The sequence below is a fragment of the Vespula vulgaris genome, chromosome 7, assembly GCF_905475345.1.
Source record: "Vespula vulgaris chromosome 7, iyVesVulg1.1, whole genome shotgun sequence".
NCBI lineage: Eukaryota > Metazoa > Arthropoda > Insecta > Hymenoptera > Vespidae > Vespula > Vespula vulgaris.
This window is the reverse complement of record NC_066592.1, coordinates 3,681,975-3,698,962: the sequence shown is the minus strand read 5'-3', so window position 1 is coordinate 3,698,962 and position 16,988 is coordinate 3,681,975. Positions and strand designations below refer to the sequence as shown.

At 33.5% G+C, this 16,988-nt stretch overlaps 2 protein-coding genes across 5 annotated transcripts in view; one reads left to right on the top strand and one right to left on the bottom strand.

The window, feature by feature from the left end:
* The window catches only part of LOC127065193 (RING finger protein nhl-1), a 54,520-nt gene extending 39,673 nt beyond the window's left edge, over window positions 1–14,847 (bottom strand). For 2 of the 3 annotated variants that reach the window (XM_050997206.1, XM_050997211.1), the window contains exons 1-2: window positions 14,754–14,846; window positions 9,767–9,873 (exon numbers count right to left, since the gene is read on the bottom strand). The gene's annotated coding sequence lies outside the window, so the exon portion shown is untranslated. Of the gene's footprint in view, window positions 1–9,766; window positions 9,874–14,753 lie in introns of all 3 variants that reach the window. The other variant, XM_050997209.1, reaches the window with a different exon arrangement.
* Window positions 1–16,988, top strand: part of LOC127065196 (golgin subfamily A member 6-like protein 22) — a 63,144-nt gene that overhangs the window by 21,717 nt on the left and 24,439 nt on the right. The gene's annotated exons all lie outside the window — the stretch shown is intronic.

Here is a 16,988-nt window from a genome sequence, read left to right as displayed (position 1 = left end):
TAAAAGTATATGTATGTATGTATATATAAATATATACATACATACATATATATTTTGTAAAATGAGTCGACTTGCACGAATTTGTGATGTCATTGGAAATACGTATGTCATATAAATATATATATATATATATATATATATATATATATATATAAAATATAATATATATAAGACATCGAATTTAATAAAATAGAAATGTGACGTCGATTCGAGAGAAAAAGAAAAAAAATTGAGTATTTTCCTATTTCGTGAAACGTTTTCAGAAATGACACGTTCCTTTGGAATGCCAAGCTTATAAGAGACGAGCTTCCGGAATGGTATGCTTAAAATTTCATCGGAGACGCAATCAAAGGTGAGATGTCGTCTTGCTCGCTTCTAAGGTATTTTCATTTCCTTTAACTCGATCGTCTCTTGGTAATCATTAAATAAGAAAGCAAGTAAGGAAGCATGCAAGGAAGCAAGCAAGCAAGCATTTTCAAATCTTCCATCGAACGTTTGAAACTTAAAAGTATAACACTTGTTATTAGCGATAGTATCGAACGTTTAAGAACTTTATTCTCTGTTGACAAAAATGATTTGTAATTAAAGAAAAAAATAATATCGGTAGGTACGAATCTATTCACAATCTAAGATATTTGTTTGATGTTTTAGGGATACGCGAAAAAAAAAGAATTGAATAATGGAGAAAAAACTATTGTTCTAATATTAGGGAAATTGGATATCAAATGATAGGCAAGTCGAAAGAATAATATTAGGGAGATTTAGGGAAATTGGCTGACACATGGTAGACGAGTCAAAAAAGATAATATTAGGGAGCAAAATTTCGGGAAATTGGCTACCAAGTGGTACGCGAGTCAAAAAATGGTTATATCAGGGGAGTAGCGTACAATTTAAAGAAATTGGCTGTCCAAGTGATAACTCAAAAACATTTTGGGAACCGTTGTATTAGACTAATTGGAATGTTTCTTAAGCTTTAACATACCAAGGAACTTTGTTGTTTGGAATCAAAGAAAAAAATCGATCGGTCTGTCGACTACTGAATATTTTCTTCCTTTTCTATCTCTGATGCACACAATATTCTTGGCCGGTATGTCGTAGAATTTCAAAAGAAGAAAAGAGAAAAGAATTGAGAGGAATAGAGATGGATAGATAGAGAGAGAGAGAGAGAGAGAGAGAGAGAGAGAGAGAGAGAGAGAGAGAGAGAGAGATGAAACAGTCTTCTCTGTTGTTTTCTCCTTCATTATTTCCGTGCAACGCGAAGCGACGGTGTCTTCTCGTGTTACGGAAAAGCAGTCACCGTGAAAACATTTTTCCGTCCGATTAGATACGTTGCGACGTTGTTTCCATCGATGCCGGACGATACTTCGTACGGATTCTCCGTTGAGAACGCGTAAGAAAGAAATAAAAAGGAATTGGTGAGAAACGGATAAAGAAAAATGTTTTTCTCATTGAATAAACGGGGCCACTAGAGATAACGCGGATAAAATTTACGTGGGATCTTGTGAAATATTGAAAATCTGTTTAACGTCATTGAATTTGTTTGATCAAAAAAAAAAAAAAAAGGAAGAAAGAAAGAAAGAAAGAAAGAAAAGAAAAATTTACATTTAAATTTCAATGTATTATCAGAGAGATTCCCTATAAAAAGTTCATTGAGTTGAACGTATTTTTAAATAGAGAGTTTTAATTTCAATTTACTGCTTTTCTTATTTTTCTACAATTTTTCTATGAGCACGATATTAAATTGCCGATATTATTGTTAGTATCGTTAGAGTTTCTTACGAATTTGTCTAACTCTCAGTTCTATATTTTAGTTTCGTACGATATCATTTAGCTTTTATACTCTTATACTCTTTCTTGTTATTTATATCTTATTTGTCAAATTAATTATAGTTATACTACATCAACGACTTATCTTTTTATCCTGATAGTTTATACGTTGTATATCACTCTTCTCTAGTATCTTTACTGTGGCAAGATTTTGCTCATGACAAATATATTTTGTTTCTCTTTATCTTTTTCTCTTTCTCTTTCTCTCTCCCTCTCTCTTTGACTTTCTACTAACGCTGACTAAGCTACCTATATATATATGTATATATAACTTAATCCGAGCTTACTAATGTCCGAACAATCTAAAGAAAAGACCACAAACGAACGGCCCGTAATAATAGTACTTAAGCTTTTATCTACTTATCTTTTTATTCTATCATACCAGGTAATACATTAGATCGTTGGTCGTAACTCCGAAAAACTTATGAAACATATATATTATATATACATATATTTATTTATTTATTCTTTTTTATTTTCCCTTCGAAAAAATAATCATTATTTTTTATTGGAAAAATTTTTTCACTATAAACATCGATAGTAACGATTTGACTCGTAACAATATACTGTCATATAGATGCATATACGCGACAACATATACAATATTATACAACGTGGCATCATTAAATGCTGTTTCTCTCTTTTTATTTTCTTCCGGAAGTAGCTCGAAACGAAAAGCGCGTCCGTTTGCACTCGTGGGTTCGCGTTAATTAGCTCTCTAGCCGAGCCGGTAATATACGTACTAATTAATGTAGGATATATATATATATATATATATATATATATATATATATATTTAATGTTGCTCCTTTTAACGAGAAGGAAATAGAGAAAGAGATAAAGAGATATAGAGAGAGATAGATAGATAGATAGAGAGATATATAGAATGATAAAGAGAAAGAGATAGAGATAATGAAAAAGAAAGAAAAAAGAAAAAGCTCGGATACACTAGCAGCGCATTTGAGTTGGTCTTTTATTTCCTATTTACACAGCCTCGTTACTTTCTTTTTTCTCATTTTTTCTTTCTTTTTTTGGTAAAAAAAGAAGAAAGAAAAAAAGAAAGAAGCCAAAGAGAGATCAAAATGGGAACATTTATAATTCGTTCGGTTTACTCATAAAATCGGATTCCTTCTAAAGTTCTTTACAGGTGTTAAAGACAGGGCTGCTTAATCCTTGAGAATATTTACAAGATTCACAGCTCTTGTAGTTATTTCTCTTCATCCCTCTCTCTCATTCTCTATCTTTCTCTCTCTCTCTCTCTCTCTCTCTCTCTCTTCCTTTTTCTCTTTCACACACATACATATACACGACTTTTATTTTCCCTTCATTACCCTTTTCCTGTCTCTTTGCTTGTTCTTGTCTCATGGTAGCATGGATTAACTAGCATCGCACTCCTATTAATACTAGGAAGAGAGAAAGAGAGAGAGACAGACAGAGAGAAGTGAGAGAGAGAGTATGAGGTGGCAGGAGAAAATGAAGGGCTTTGCGAAAGGCGACTTTCAGGTCGAAACTCATTCTCTCGAAGAATCTTCGAGGGCGTAAAGGAGCATTATGGATTAACGAGTCAGGGCTAAGATTTACACCGAAGTGCATATTAAAATTTCGGTAGAAATTGAAGCGAACTTTAGTTTCCTCTCTTTTTTTCTACTCTCTCTCTCTCTCTCTTTTTGTTTCTTGTTATTTATTCCTTTTTATGATAACACCTTTGATAATAGCTTTTATATTCATTTCTGTGACGTTGATAAAATCGTGCAGAGAAAGAGATTTATGGAGAAAAAGATTTATAATATATATTTGAATATGTATATATATATATATTTCGATATATACATAAGTGATTTATCATTAATTTAATATATTATATTTTACGTTGTTTCTTTTATTCTTTTCTTTAATTTCCATTTACTAGATATTACGTTTTATTTTTATTTTCTTTTCTCGTTTTTTCCCTACTTTCCTTTAACTTTTGCTTTTGCAAAGATCACAGAGACATGACGATTTAGGAAAGCATTCAGAAACTCATGATTCTTCTTTTATATATCACTTCTCCTTATTCTTCTTCTCTTTTTAGTCTTTCAAAACGAACCGTTTTAACGATAATCCGTCCGACGAATTTTCCCCTCGTTTTACTTTCAAAAGAAAATTCATTTTCTCGCTTTACTCGCCTTGCCATCTCGCAAATATTACGAATATTTCATTAGCATGTATGCGTGCATAGATTATCTTTATTCTTGAATTTCGCTGGTTCGTATGTTTCCTTTTTCTTTTGTCTTTGTTTTCGCTTTCTCTCTCTCTCTCTCTTTTTTTTTTTACAAAATATTTACTTAGACGTAGATTAGACCAGCTAAAACGCGAATGAAAGAGTTTTCCATTTTATTGTTATTTAAATCACGTTAGGTTACTACTGTGTTAGTGACGTAAATACATTTATATTTTCTTGACTATTTTTTCTTCTCTCCCCCTTTTCTCTTCCCTTTCTCTTTTATCTTTTATCTCTTTATTTCTATATTTTTTCCTTTTCTCTTTTCTTTCCCCTCTTTCTCTTTCTCGAATGTAGTGGCGTTACTGAGGTTGGATAGGAGGATAAAGGACATGCAAATTACGCGATATGAAAACAGGAGTTACTCTAGACTAGCAATATTCTCTCCCGACGCGTGCAACATCGAGCTCTTCCCTCTTGTTACGTTGGACACTAGGTGCATATGTTACGAGCTACCAAAAATGGATATAAAAACGTTAAAAAAAGAGGAAATGAGAGAGTGCGAGGGTTGATGCGAGGTGAAAGGGTTGACCATCGTGTTATTATCGTCTGCTTCGCAACAGGAAATTATGCGTTGCGGTGTAAAATATGGAAATTCATGCTTTCTCTCACTCTCCCTCTCTCTCCTTCTATAGATATATAAATATACGTATGCACCTGTATATATTTGAGGGAAAAATCGTTCACACATTACATCGAATTCGAAATGTGGTATCCTAATCGACGTATTTATTCGGCGCGTGAATCATTTAGCTTTTTGTCATCGAACATTTTGAAAATATTTATTGGTAAGACGAATTTCGATAGTTTCTCGTGCGAACGTGATGCAATAGAATAACGATACACACAAACACACATACACACACACACACACACACACACACATATATATATATATGTCGGATCTATCAAATTCGTTTTTTATTGTGAGAGTAAAACAAGCGAGATCTGCTAATAAATTTACGGGAATTCGCTTATAATATTCTTTACTTTTCCTCTCACGTACTACGCGAGTGTACTACATATATACTTAATCCATATAGGTATGTACGTATGTATGTATCTACAGGGTAGCATCTAGTTTGTCGTACAGAAATACTTCTTCTGTATTTTGGACAGTCTGACGAAAGGAAAGGAAAAATAAAGAAATAAAAGGAAGAAAACAGCAATTAAAGAAAAAACAATAAACTCTAAAAAAAGAATGTCTCGAGAAAAAAATAATCGATCTTTGATATATTCTCGGAAATGTTTTATTAGTCCACCTTGTGCATCCAACTATGCAGTTGTTTCCTTATCAATTCTGTGTAAGTACATTACTTAGGTAGAATTTTTTGCATGGAATTATACTAGCAACTCTTAGTATAGTTATGTTTCTTCTCTTTTTTATTTCTTCCTTTAATCTTTGGTAAAATATAAATAGAATTAATTTTGTATGGAATATGTATGTGGAATATATCTGTACAACGATGAGAATACCGCTGGGGAAATTGTAAGGAATACAAAGAAGAATATGAAAATAGGATGTGGAAGCTTGGAAGTAAGCTATTCGTAGAGTTGAATTCACTTAGGTCAGAGGTATGTCACAATCTAATGGTACAAAGCCAATATGAAAGAGGATACTTGTTATAATGATCAGAAAGATCAATGAAATAAAATATTCTAGATAGATGTTGTAATCTCTATAGGGAGAAAAAGAGAGAGGCGGATAAAGAGAAAATTGTATTCTCAACAATAACATAATAAAGATTAATAATGAGAATTTTAAAGATAAGAAAAAAACAAATTTTATTGGAAAAATTTGGATTATATATTTGATAATATTTTTATTTATATTCTCTTAAGAATAATATTCTTCTTTTTCCTTTTTTCTTTCCTTTTTTTTTTCTTTGTTTTTCTTTTCTTCTTCTTCTTCTTTCTCTTTTGTTTGTTGCTTAAGAAAGTTCGTAATTTTAGCTTCTTTCTCGATCGAGGTAATAGTACAAATAGTGATAGAATAAGGAGCATGAGGGTAAAGAACGACAAAAGTCGACCGCACTCGGCGATTCAATTATCGATAACGAAATATATCGCTTGCATTCTCGTGAGTTTGGCATTAATGTATCGACCAGTGATTCTTATGTATCTTGGTCGATCGGAGCAAGAAAGGGAGAGAGAGAGAGAGAGAGAGAGAGAGAGAGAAAATATAAAGAAAAGAAAAGAAAAAAAGAGAGAGAAAAAGACAAAGAATATCTAGTCAATTTCGGCCATTTGGAATGTAAAGTAAAAAAAAAAGAAAAAGAAAAGAAAGGAAAATGGAAGAAAAGAAAAAGAAAAAGAAAAAGAAAAAGAAAAGAAAAGAAATGTGACAAAACCATGGTTTTTATATCATGAGTTATGTGTTTCCTTGACACGTTGGTTTTATTACTTCGGGACAGAATTATTGGTATTGAAATTACGAATGGCTCCGTTGACAAAATATATACCTGTATATATTATATATGTATCTATATACATATATAGCTATATATAATGTGTAATAAAAAAAGGTATTCCATAAATAATAAAATAGCTGAATCAAATTGAAATTGAAATCGAACGTGTTCGAAGTGTGTAAATAAATTGTTGTACAAGCGGTGAGACGAATGTTTCTAAATCGATCAAAAGTTTTTAGATTTGTACTATTTACAATTTGAAAAGGAAAAAAGAATAATTCGTTTAGAAAGATACGAAAAAAAAAATGTGTAATTGATTTTTTATTAAAATTATTAAAATAATCACTTATTTCGAGTTATTATCGAGTTCATCGATGGATTTCATCGTGTTATATAAAAAATTGCTATTAATTAAAAAATATACATATATTATATAGTATATCTTTGTATTTTCAATATATAATAGTTAAAATTTGATTGCAAAGTTCAGAGACTTTTTGAAGAAATTTGCATTCGTTGCAACAATATTTCGTACGTTTACTGAACGAACAAAAAGCGAAAGAAATAATAAAAATATATGTTAACGAGACGCGTTAACGGGACAAATCGTTTTGAAACAGCTGGCAAATATTTCAACTGGTGTGCAGAGCGAAGCAATTTGTGGAGCTCTCAAAAGAACGCCAAGTTCGTTTGGTATTTTCGTTTGGTTTGAACAAGCATCTTTCTTATCAGCTAGCATTCGCTTTAACGTTATAATCGAATTCCTCTTCGAGATATCGATGCTCTCGAATTACGAGCCTGGAAGTTTACCTTCGTAACGTACATATGTACGATTTTCATTACTTATTTATCCGAAATCTGTGAAATCCGTTTCTATTTTCTACAAGTGGAAAATGCATGGCCACGAATATTTTTTATATTGGCAATAAGTTAGGAAAATTTTGCGTACGTATTTTTTTTACACATATATATATATATCATATATTATCTTCTGTCTCTTTTTTTCTTTTTTTTTTTTTTTTAATATATAAACTTCTTATTTTTTAAAGCGAAAGAAAAAAGAAAGAATAATTGTGAATTTCTCAAATTATGCGCTGGTATATCCAAAAAAAGGAAAAAGAAAAGAAAAAATAAGTAAGTATACCAGTTCGAACGATACTTACTATAAAACGATAACTATAAACGATATTCACTATAAAAACTTTTATCTCGTGTCTGTTTTTTTATCTTGTGTTTATTATATATACTTTATTGATATCGAGAAGCTATTTTCAATTTCATCTCAAGTTTCGTGCTTTTAAAAATTATTATTCATTCGATTATCGTAATTAATTCGATCATTTTAGAAATATCCTCTTTATCAAGTCGCTTTCGCAATCATGAATATTTATGTAATTTTTATCTCGCAGTTTCTCATCGATTATATCTTTGTAAATCTTCGCAGAAAGGAAGATAATGTTTTCTGATAATATCTCGCGAAGGATAATCAAGAAACGAACTATCTTTTCTGAGTGATATAAGCCGTGAATTCTGCGACAACTCATTTCGATGAAGATTAATTAATCTCGACTTTTTCTCTTTCCCCTGTTATATACTATAAGGATACATATATATCTTTTCTTTTTTCTTCATAGTTAGCGCTCTTTCTCTTTCTCTTTCTCCCTTTCTTTCTTTTTCTCTCATTAATTATGATTTGCCGAAATATGACACATTTATTATCACCGATATGATCCCCTCTGCCTTTCGGCTTAAACGGCGAACACAGCGAACGGGAAGAAAATAATTTTTTGAAAGTCATTAAATGATGAATGGCGACTGACAGAGCAGGAGAGAGAGAGAGAGAGAGAGAGATGCCATCACATTGAAAAAGTTGTCACGTTGTATCTTTTTTATTCGTAAATGTAAATATTCGTTGCACGTAAATACGAGATAAAATTATAAATTTTGTTTTTGTTTTTTTATTTATTTTCTCTTTTATTATTTTTCTTTTTTTTTACGATCACTTGATTACCATTATCTTTTTTCTTTTTGTTTTTTTACATTTACCTACCTACTATGAAATGTTTCTAGATCAATGATATGAAAAAGAAATTAATAATAGGCTGTGATTTAGGTATCTAACACATTCGGCAATTCTCCATTGTATTCGTAACAAATGTATATAATTAAATTCGAATAGTTATCTGTGGATATAGAGGAAACTGTGGTACCGCTTTTGGGTTAGCTCTGAGAAACGATACGATCACGATTTCGGTCTGACATTACAGGTTTTAAGCAATTTCTGGGGATATCCTATCGTAATATCCGAGAGAGTTTAACAAGTAACACGATATTGCTGCGATATCATAATATCGTAAAATAGCAAACCAAGAGCTACCAAGAACAAAGGGTCGCTCTAGTTTCATAGCGTTATATTCACGATACATATTGTTTTTATCGTTTTTTTTTTCTTTTATTTTTCTTTATTTTTTTAATATCTCTAAGATATATGTAATAGTCGTTAATACCACGAGTAGATCCTGCTTGTTTCTTTTTTTTCTTTTTTTAATCTGTCCAATGAAATTACATGTTAATCGTGGTTGTCTTTTTTCTTCTTCTTCACTTTCTTTTCTTTTTTGTTCCTCTTCTTTCTTTGCAAAGTACGCGGCAATCGCCATTATGATCCCTATGGAAATTGGCTTTAACAGTGTAAATCCATGATTCGACCATAATTGGCTCGTTGTTTCTTTTTTCCTTTCGTACCCATATAGAAATGAATTTTTTTATAAGCGTTCGAACGTATACCCCTCACGTGAAACTTTTCTAGGGTAATGCATTTTTCCGGTAGTACTCTTATACGATATATAAAATGATATTATAATAAAATAATGATTAAAGTATACGGAAACACATTAGACAGGCGCGCATTGAATATTATCGTTTTATTAATTAAACCTTCTTATGTATGTTCATTTTTAAAATATATCTAATTAAAGATATCTTTTTCCTATACCGTAAAACGAATTTTCTTTCTTTTTACCTTTTCAAAGATAAAATATGATATGTTTGAATTTTAATAAAATAGTTTAACGTTATGTTCGAGAAATTGCTTTAAATAAATGTGTCTTTTATCGATATTATGTCATCTACCGGATAGATATGATTACTTGATTAATTTCAAAATTAAAATTAAAGGTGTTGTAATAATAATAATAATAATAATAATAATAATAATAATAATAATAATAATAATAATAATAATAATAATAATAAAAAGATGAGTTCTTACCTGAGAGCGATTGACCGCCTTACGGCGGCCTCTTCGGGTCGGGGGCCCTCTCTAGGGGGGCCCCGTGTGTTCGCACGTTTCTATCGTCAAATTCAGCGCTGTGACAGCTGGAAACCAATTTCAGTATGCCGTTAATGCACGTTCGATGTCGCGCCGCGACGCGTCACCCTGCTATGTGATCGCGAAATCAGTGGAAACGAAAATTGTACTGGGGTGATGAGTAAAGATTAGATTGTAGTAGATCTGGTGAATTAGAGTAAAGGGGTGGAATGGGTGGAAACAAGGGAGTGGGTGAAAATTTCTGTATGTTTGTTTATCTGAATGTGTGTGTATTCATAGCTTGTACTATTAGGTTGATACTAAAAAACAAAGATATATGTGTGTGTGTGTCTCGGTTTGTACGTGTGTGTACGTGTATACCATAAAATACGAACATTTCCAAGTAACTTTCGCACGTATGTACGTATCTCTGTCTCTTTTTGTCACATGTAGTTCCCATTCAAGTTTCGTTTCAGAGGATTAAAAGTTGAAACACATACCTTTTACCATTATTCGTTGACTATATCAAAACGTACTTTTAAAAGCAATTAAACTTTTGAGCGTAAACGTTTGTTATTCAATCTTTTTGGAAAAATGTATTTTTACATCATAGCTTTTATAGAGTATTGCAAATAACTGCCGAGTTGTTTTTATTTTTTCTTTTTCTTAAAAAATAAAATGTTTCCTCTGTGCGCGAAAGAAATATTTGATTTTTATTATTTCTTTTTTTCTATTACTTGTTTTCTTTTTTTTTCCCTCAATAAAATCTATCAATTTTGTTTTTGATGCGACAACCATAGAATCCATATTTTTAGAATACATCTACATTTTTCAAGAAAAGGAATGAAAATTCAAAAAAAAAAAGAAAAGAAAAGGAGAAAGGAAAACAAGCTAATAAAGAAAAATTGATAAGTTTCTACAATAAAGTTTTTCGGTTTGTCGTGCAGTAATGCAATATAAGATCAGAATATTTTCATACGAAAAAGAGGAAATAATAAATAAAAATAAAACAAACACGATTCTCTCTCTCTCTCTCTTGTTTCGTTTTATCTAGGGTAAATTACGGATAGTTCCCTTCCTCCTTCTCTCCCTTCTCAGCCATCCCTCGCGCGCGCTTTAATATCCTTGTTTGTTCTTACGTTGAGTCTCGAGTCGAGTTTAAAATTAATTATCCGCCGATTCCCGTTCGGTTTCATCATATTACGTAAGGGAGGCCGATCGATCAGTGTCGCGCCGTTGCACGGCGCAGAAGTTTCTTAGAGTTTCTACTGTAATTCCGTGAGAAAGCGGAGACGAAAGAGAAAAGAAGAAGAAGAAGAAGAAGAAGAGGAGGAGGAGGAGGAGGATGAGGAGGAGGAGGTAGAGGAGAGAAAGAGAAAGAAAGAGAAAGGAAGAGGTGGATGGTGAGGAGGTGTGGAAAGAGGGGGTGAGCGGTAGAGGGGGAGGAAGGAAGAAGTCGAAGGGGCTGTGGGAAACGAGTGGGCTGATGGGGTGTCGTTGTTCAGCTTCATCGACTGTAAAGAAGAAAAGAGAAGAAGCTGACTCGTGGACTTCGGAGAGCATTTTAAATCACGAACTATCTCGATGCGGGAGAAACTCTTCCTATCTTTCTCTCTCTTTCTTTCTCTCATTTTCTTTCTCGTCAAGATAGAGAAGTGAGATAGAGAAGTGAGTGAGGAAAGAGAGAGAGAAAGAGAGAGAGAGAGCTGTCATCGGCCGACCGCCAGCTATAAATGCGGGCCGATGCGGCGTGTCTTATTCCAAGTGGAGTTACCCAACGTTGAGTCGGACGAGTTCGCCGAAGTCGAATAGAGAGATTCGTACGAAATAAACTTGGAATTCTTTGGTACCGTAGAGATTAAATTCACTTCGAATTCTTCCTTCATTTTGGATTTTTCACGCCAGACACAAACTTCCCGTACTTCCGTACCACTCTTCCTCATCACGTCCCTCACCTCCACCCCCCAGTTACCCGTCCATCCTATTCCCCGACCCTCTTTCACTCCCAACACCATTTCAGTTTTGTTCGTACAGCTCCAATCGACACGATGCTATATAGATTGCTACGACCATCTTCGACTTTCGTTCAAAAGTTATTAATTGAGTCTCGATAATAATCATTCGGGAGGCTCGTTCCACTTGGAGAATTGCTTTTGAAAATGTTGCGACGAAAGATATTTTCTTTCGGCCTCGGAAATATCTATATAAGTATGTAGGTACTACTTATCTTTTAATATCTCGACGAAGTATTCCCATAGCGACGAAATTCAATTAATTCAAGAACTTTTATAAAATTCGACTCTATCGTTTTTTACGATATCCTACAGGAATACATTCCATTCGTTTTTATTTCGATAGATAGTAATTATTCTCGAAGATCGTTATAATATTTACGACCGATCTAGAAATTGGAAGACGAAATTAACTGCGGATAAATAAAGAAAAGAAAATAAGAAGATTTATTAAGGGTTGACGAAGAGACTCGATCTTTCTTTTCTTCTTCCTCCTTCTTCTTTCTTTTTTTATACGTGGGATAAGTTTTAGACAGCAAGAGAAAGGTCTCAGAATGTGAAAGCCTTGTGTGAATTGTGTAATAAGAAGGTCACCTTTGACTAATCCAAGAGAACTATAAAAAAAAAGAAAAAAGAGGAGGAAAGAAAGGAAGACAGAAAAATCAAGACAAAGAGAGTGGGAAGGAAAAAAGGACAGAGAAAGAGAATGAAAGAAAGAGAGAAAGAAAGAGAGAAAGATAGCACGCAAAGTGTATCCGTTACCACTGTTATAACACTGGGTACACGGGGTGGAAAAATACATAGTAGGTGACAATGGAACGAGTAATTGAGCATGGGAACTGAGATAGGAAAAAGGCCAGAGAAAAGTGTTGCTACTTCGTCTGATATAGCTGATGGTGATATACTTGGTAGGAGAGGAAAGAAGATAGAACCAGTCAGAATCGTTAGTGTATAAGAGATATATACATATATAAATATATAAACACGTACACACACACACACACACACATACATATATATATATATAATGAGAGAAAGAGAGATGAAAAGCGGACAAGGAAGAGAACCGAAAAGGGGACGGTAATGGGAGAAAGAGGAAAAAGGGAAGGAGAAAGAGATAAATAGATAGATCGAGGGAAAGCCGAGAAGAGAGGATGTTTAGGGTGGGGAAAAGGATGGAGCAAAAGGGAGAGAGAGAGAGAGAGAAAGAGGGACAGAGAAGAGAGAATAGATAAATAGAAAGGAGAGCACCGAATTGAAGAGTGTGAAAACGGAAATAGAGTGAGTATGCGTGAGAGAGAGAGAGAGAGAGAGAGAGAGAGAGAGAGTAAAAAGAAGAAGGGGGAAAAAGAAAGAAGATATTGTGGCGAAGGGAGAGGAAAGATGAAAGCGTTAGGAAGGGGCAAATAAGAGAGAAAGAGAAAGAGAAAGAGGGAGAGAGAATTTATGTGTGTGTGTGAGAGAGAGAGTGAGAAAAAGAGAAAGAGATAGAGGTAGTAACATCGTCATCGTCACGCTCGAGTTTCTCCGCGTTTAACGCGCATGCGTACGAGCATCTGTGCACCGGCGTGTACCGTTTTAGTAACTGAGCGCGCACTGCTGTGCATTATCTAACATTTAAAATTAGACCGGTGCCGTCGCCGTCGTCGCCGTAGCCGCCACCGACGACGACAACGAAGACGACAACGGCAACGACGACGACGACGACGACGACAACAACGAAAACGATAACGACAACGATTACGACGACGATAGCGAAACCAATGATGTTGATGATGATGCTATCGATATTAAACACAATCGATGTTCGATGACGCCGGTCGATATAAAAAAAATACCGAAGATTCTTTCCGTCCGTTCTTTTTTGTCGATTTTTTTCTTCGTTTCTAGTTTTTCTTTTTTTTTTCCTTTTTTTTTCTTTTTTCTTTTTGTCCTTACAACGATGGCACTTCGTTCAGGATTATATATCCAAGGATTATGCTTTGCAACACACTTTATTCCTTGGTCCTTTGGCACTGAACATTATTATTCACGAGTTTTCACGTGGTTTTGAACGTAATAACATTGTTCTTCTCCTTCTCCTCCTCATCCTCCTTCTCCTCCTTCTCCTCCTCCTCTTTTCTTCTCATCGTTTCTCTCAAATGCACACGATCGACGACGACGCACTTTTGCCGAGAAGATAACAAGGCACAGAAGTTTATTAAACAGATATGTCTCGTACTCATACGGTCCTCTTTCTATCCGATCGTTTTATCTTTTTCTTTTTTATCTTTATCTTTTCCTATTCTTTTTTTCTGTTTCTTTTTATTTTTTCTTCGTACACGACACAACACGATGATGGTTGCGGAGTCGATGAACAAGGAAAAACCGATGGGAACGGATACAGACTTGGGAGAAAGAGAGAGAGAGAAAGAGAGAGAGAGAGAAAAGGAGATAGACATGGAGAGTCGAGTAGAAGAGAGAGAATTATATAGAGAGAAGAGAGAGAGAGAGAGAGAGAAAGAGAGAGAAAAAAAAGGGAGAAGTATTTTATCGATCGCGTTTTCTTGCACCATGTTATTACGTTCGTCCGTCCGTCCGTCTTCACCATCTTTCCTTTTTATTCTCTCTTTCTCCATTTTCTTTTCTTTCCCTTTTAAAAATTCCTTGTACAGTGCTTTTAAAGAGCGAGAATTATAGAAAGAAAAAAAGAAAGAAAGAGAGAGAGATAAAAAGAAAGAGAAAGAAAGAAAGAAAGAAAGAAATAAAGATACCGAATGATACCGCCGCGTTTATCCGTGGCGCCGTATACGTGTGTTTTGGTGTCTTATCAAAGGATAGTGTAATGATGATCACGATAACGATGCTGAGTTATTGTATATGGGATTATCGATGGCGATTAATGAAAATGTGTATATCGTGTCGATCGATAGGGAAGATGATGTTACGAGACGCACCGCGTTCGTCCGGGCCGGCTGGCCGCCCGTCTCAGAGTGAATGTCATATTAGCTATTTCTGGCGGGCTACTTCGTCTCGTCGTTAGCCCTCTCCACCCTTCTTCTTCATCTTCTTCTTCTTCTTCTTCTTCTTCTTCTTCCTCTTCTTCTTCTTCTCCTCCTCCTCCATCTCCTCTTCCTCCTCCTTTATCCTCTTTCTCCTCACCCTTCTCCTCTTTTTCTTCTTCTTCTTCTTCTTTTCTTGATACTTTGCCCGAACCTCTTCCTCTTTCTACTCTCTTTCTAATTTCTATGCTCTTTCCCCTTCCATTCCGCGCTCTCTCTTTTTCTCTACGTTTTATTTCTCTAAAACTAAATCAATTATTTTCATTCGCTTCGTACTGCTTAAATGAAGAATATTAAACTATTTTTTAATTGCCATTTATAATAGACATTGTACGAATATCTGGTAATATTTTACGATTTACGATTTACGATTTGAATAACTTGTTTCTTTTTTTTTTTTTTCTTTTTTCCTTCTGCTTTTCTTTTTTCTTTCTATATCGACCGAAAGAAAAAGCGTCTAGGAATCTGCGCCAGTGCATTATTAAGAACGAGCAACTCGATTCTCGGGAGTAACGAGTTTTCTATGAATTTTGTGTCGTGGAATTAAATATAACTCGTTCCGATGTCCTGTGTGGGCTGGTCTATTGTACTTTTGGTATTGTGAGCTTGGTAGTTGGAGACGCCGTTTGTCGAGGGTTTCTGGTTAAAAGGGAGAAGGAAAAGTCTCGGGAGGAAAGGAAAATTCGGAAATGGGAATGGGCGTGGTCTTAGATATTCCTTTGGGTCTGTTCTAATTACATAATTAAAGAAAAAATCATACAATGAGTAATAATAAAATTTATTATAGAGTAATAACCATAATTACGATCACTGAAATAAAAAAATTGATATATTGTTAGATTGACCAATGAGTAATATAGAATTTTATATGTAAATAAATATTATAGTATAATATATAATAGTATTGTATTGCATTGCATTACTAATAGTATAGCCTTAATTTGGTAAATAAATAATGGCAGAATTTGTAGTATTTTATATGCAAATAAACAACTCTATAGTATACTATACAATAGCATTGAATTGGATTGCGTATATTAATATTGTTTCGGGTCATCAAATAAAAAATTTTCGATACAAATTGTCAGTAAAAAATTAATGAATCCAATGTTATTTATTCAGATATAAAATACAGAAAATTTCGATCTTACTTATTGGCCAATCCAATAAATGAAATTAGAAATAAAAATCCAAGAAGAAAAAAAATTTTTTACATATTTTATGTAATACTTGTTAATTCTCATCGTATTTATATAATAGATATTCGAATAAACATTCTTTTGATTCCTCTTTTTTTGTTTTTGTATCGAGCTTCTTTTATTTCTATCTTTTTTATTTTCTATATATATATGAATATATATATATATATAGACACACACACACACACAAACATATACACATATAAATGTATATATGTATTCATCTTTCTCTGCTTCGTTGAGCCAGAATTCGCATTCACGACATCCAACATTAAAGCTCGACAGATCGATCCTTCGAAAAGAGCATATATATATATATGTACGCGTGACACACATACACACACATACACATATATGTAGATATACATAGATAGAAATATACAAATAGAGTAAACGAGCATCGTCTTCCTCAAAGTAGGTTTTCCACTTGGAAGTACTTTTGACGAAGTGACAAAACTTGATTTTTCCACGGTCACTGATACGTCGCCGTCTTTGTTGTTATCGTTATCGTTCTTGCCATTTTCTATTCATTCCCACTCATTCTTTATTTCTTATTTTATCTTTGTTTATTCTCTTGAATGATCATCAGATAATTTCAGCTAGCTATTCTTTGCGAAGAATAAAATGAAAACTACTGTTTGTAATTTTAAAAAAAATTGAAATATTAAAAAATTAAAAGTAAAAATTATAATATTTTAATTCGCACAAATTTTCTTAATATAAATTCTCAGAATCTCTCTCTCTCTCTCTCTCTCTCTCTCTCTCTCTCTCTCTCTCTACTTTTTTTTATGTATTTCATTCGAAAGTAATCTTTAGTTAATGGAACGGCCTCGAAAAATGGAAGATATCTTGATACCTCATCGCAATCTAGTTGATGTATCCGTTCTTATCCATCTTATGTATAAAAATCGATTGTGATCTTATGAAGTAT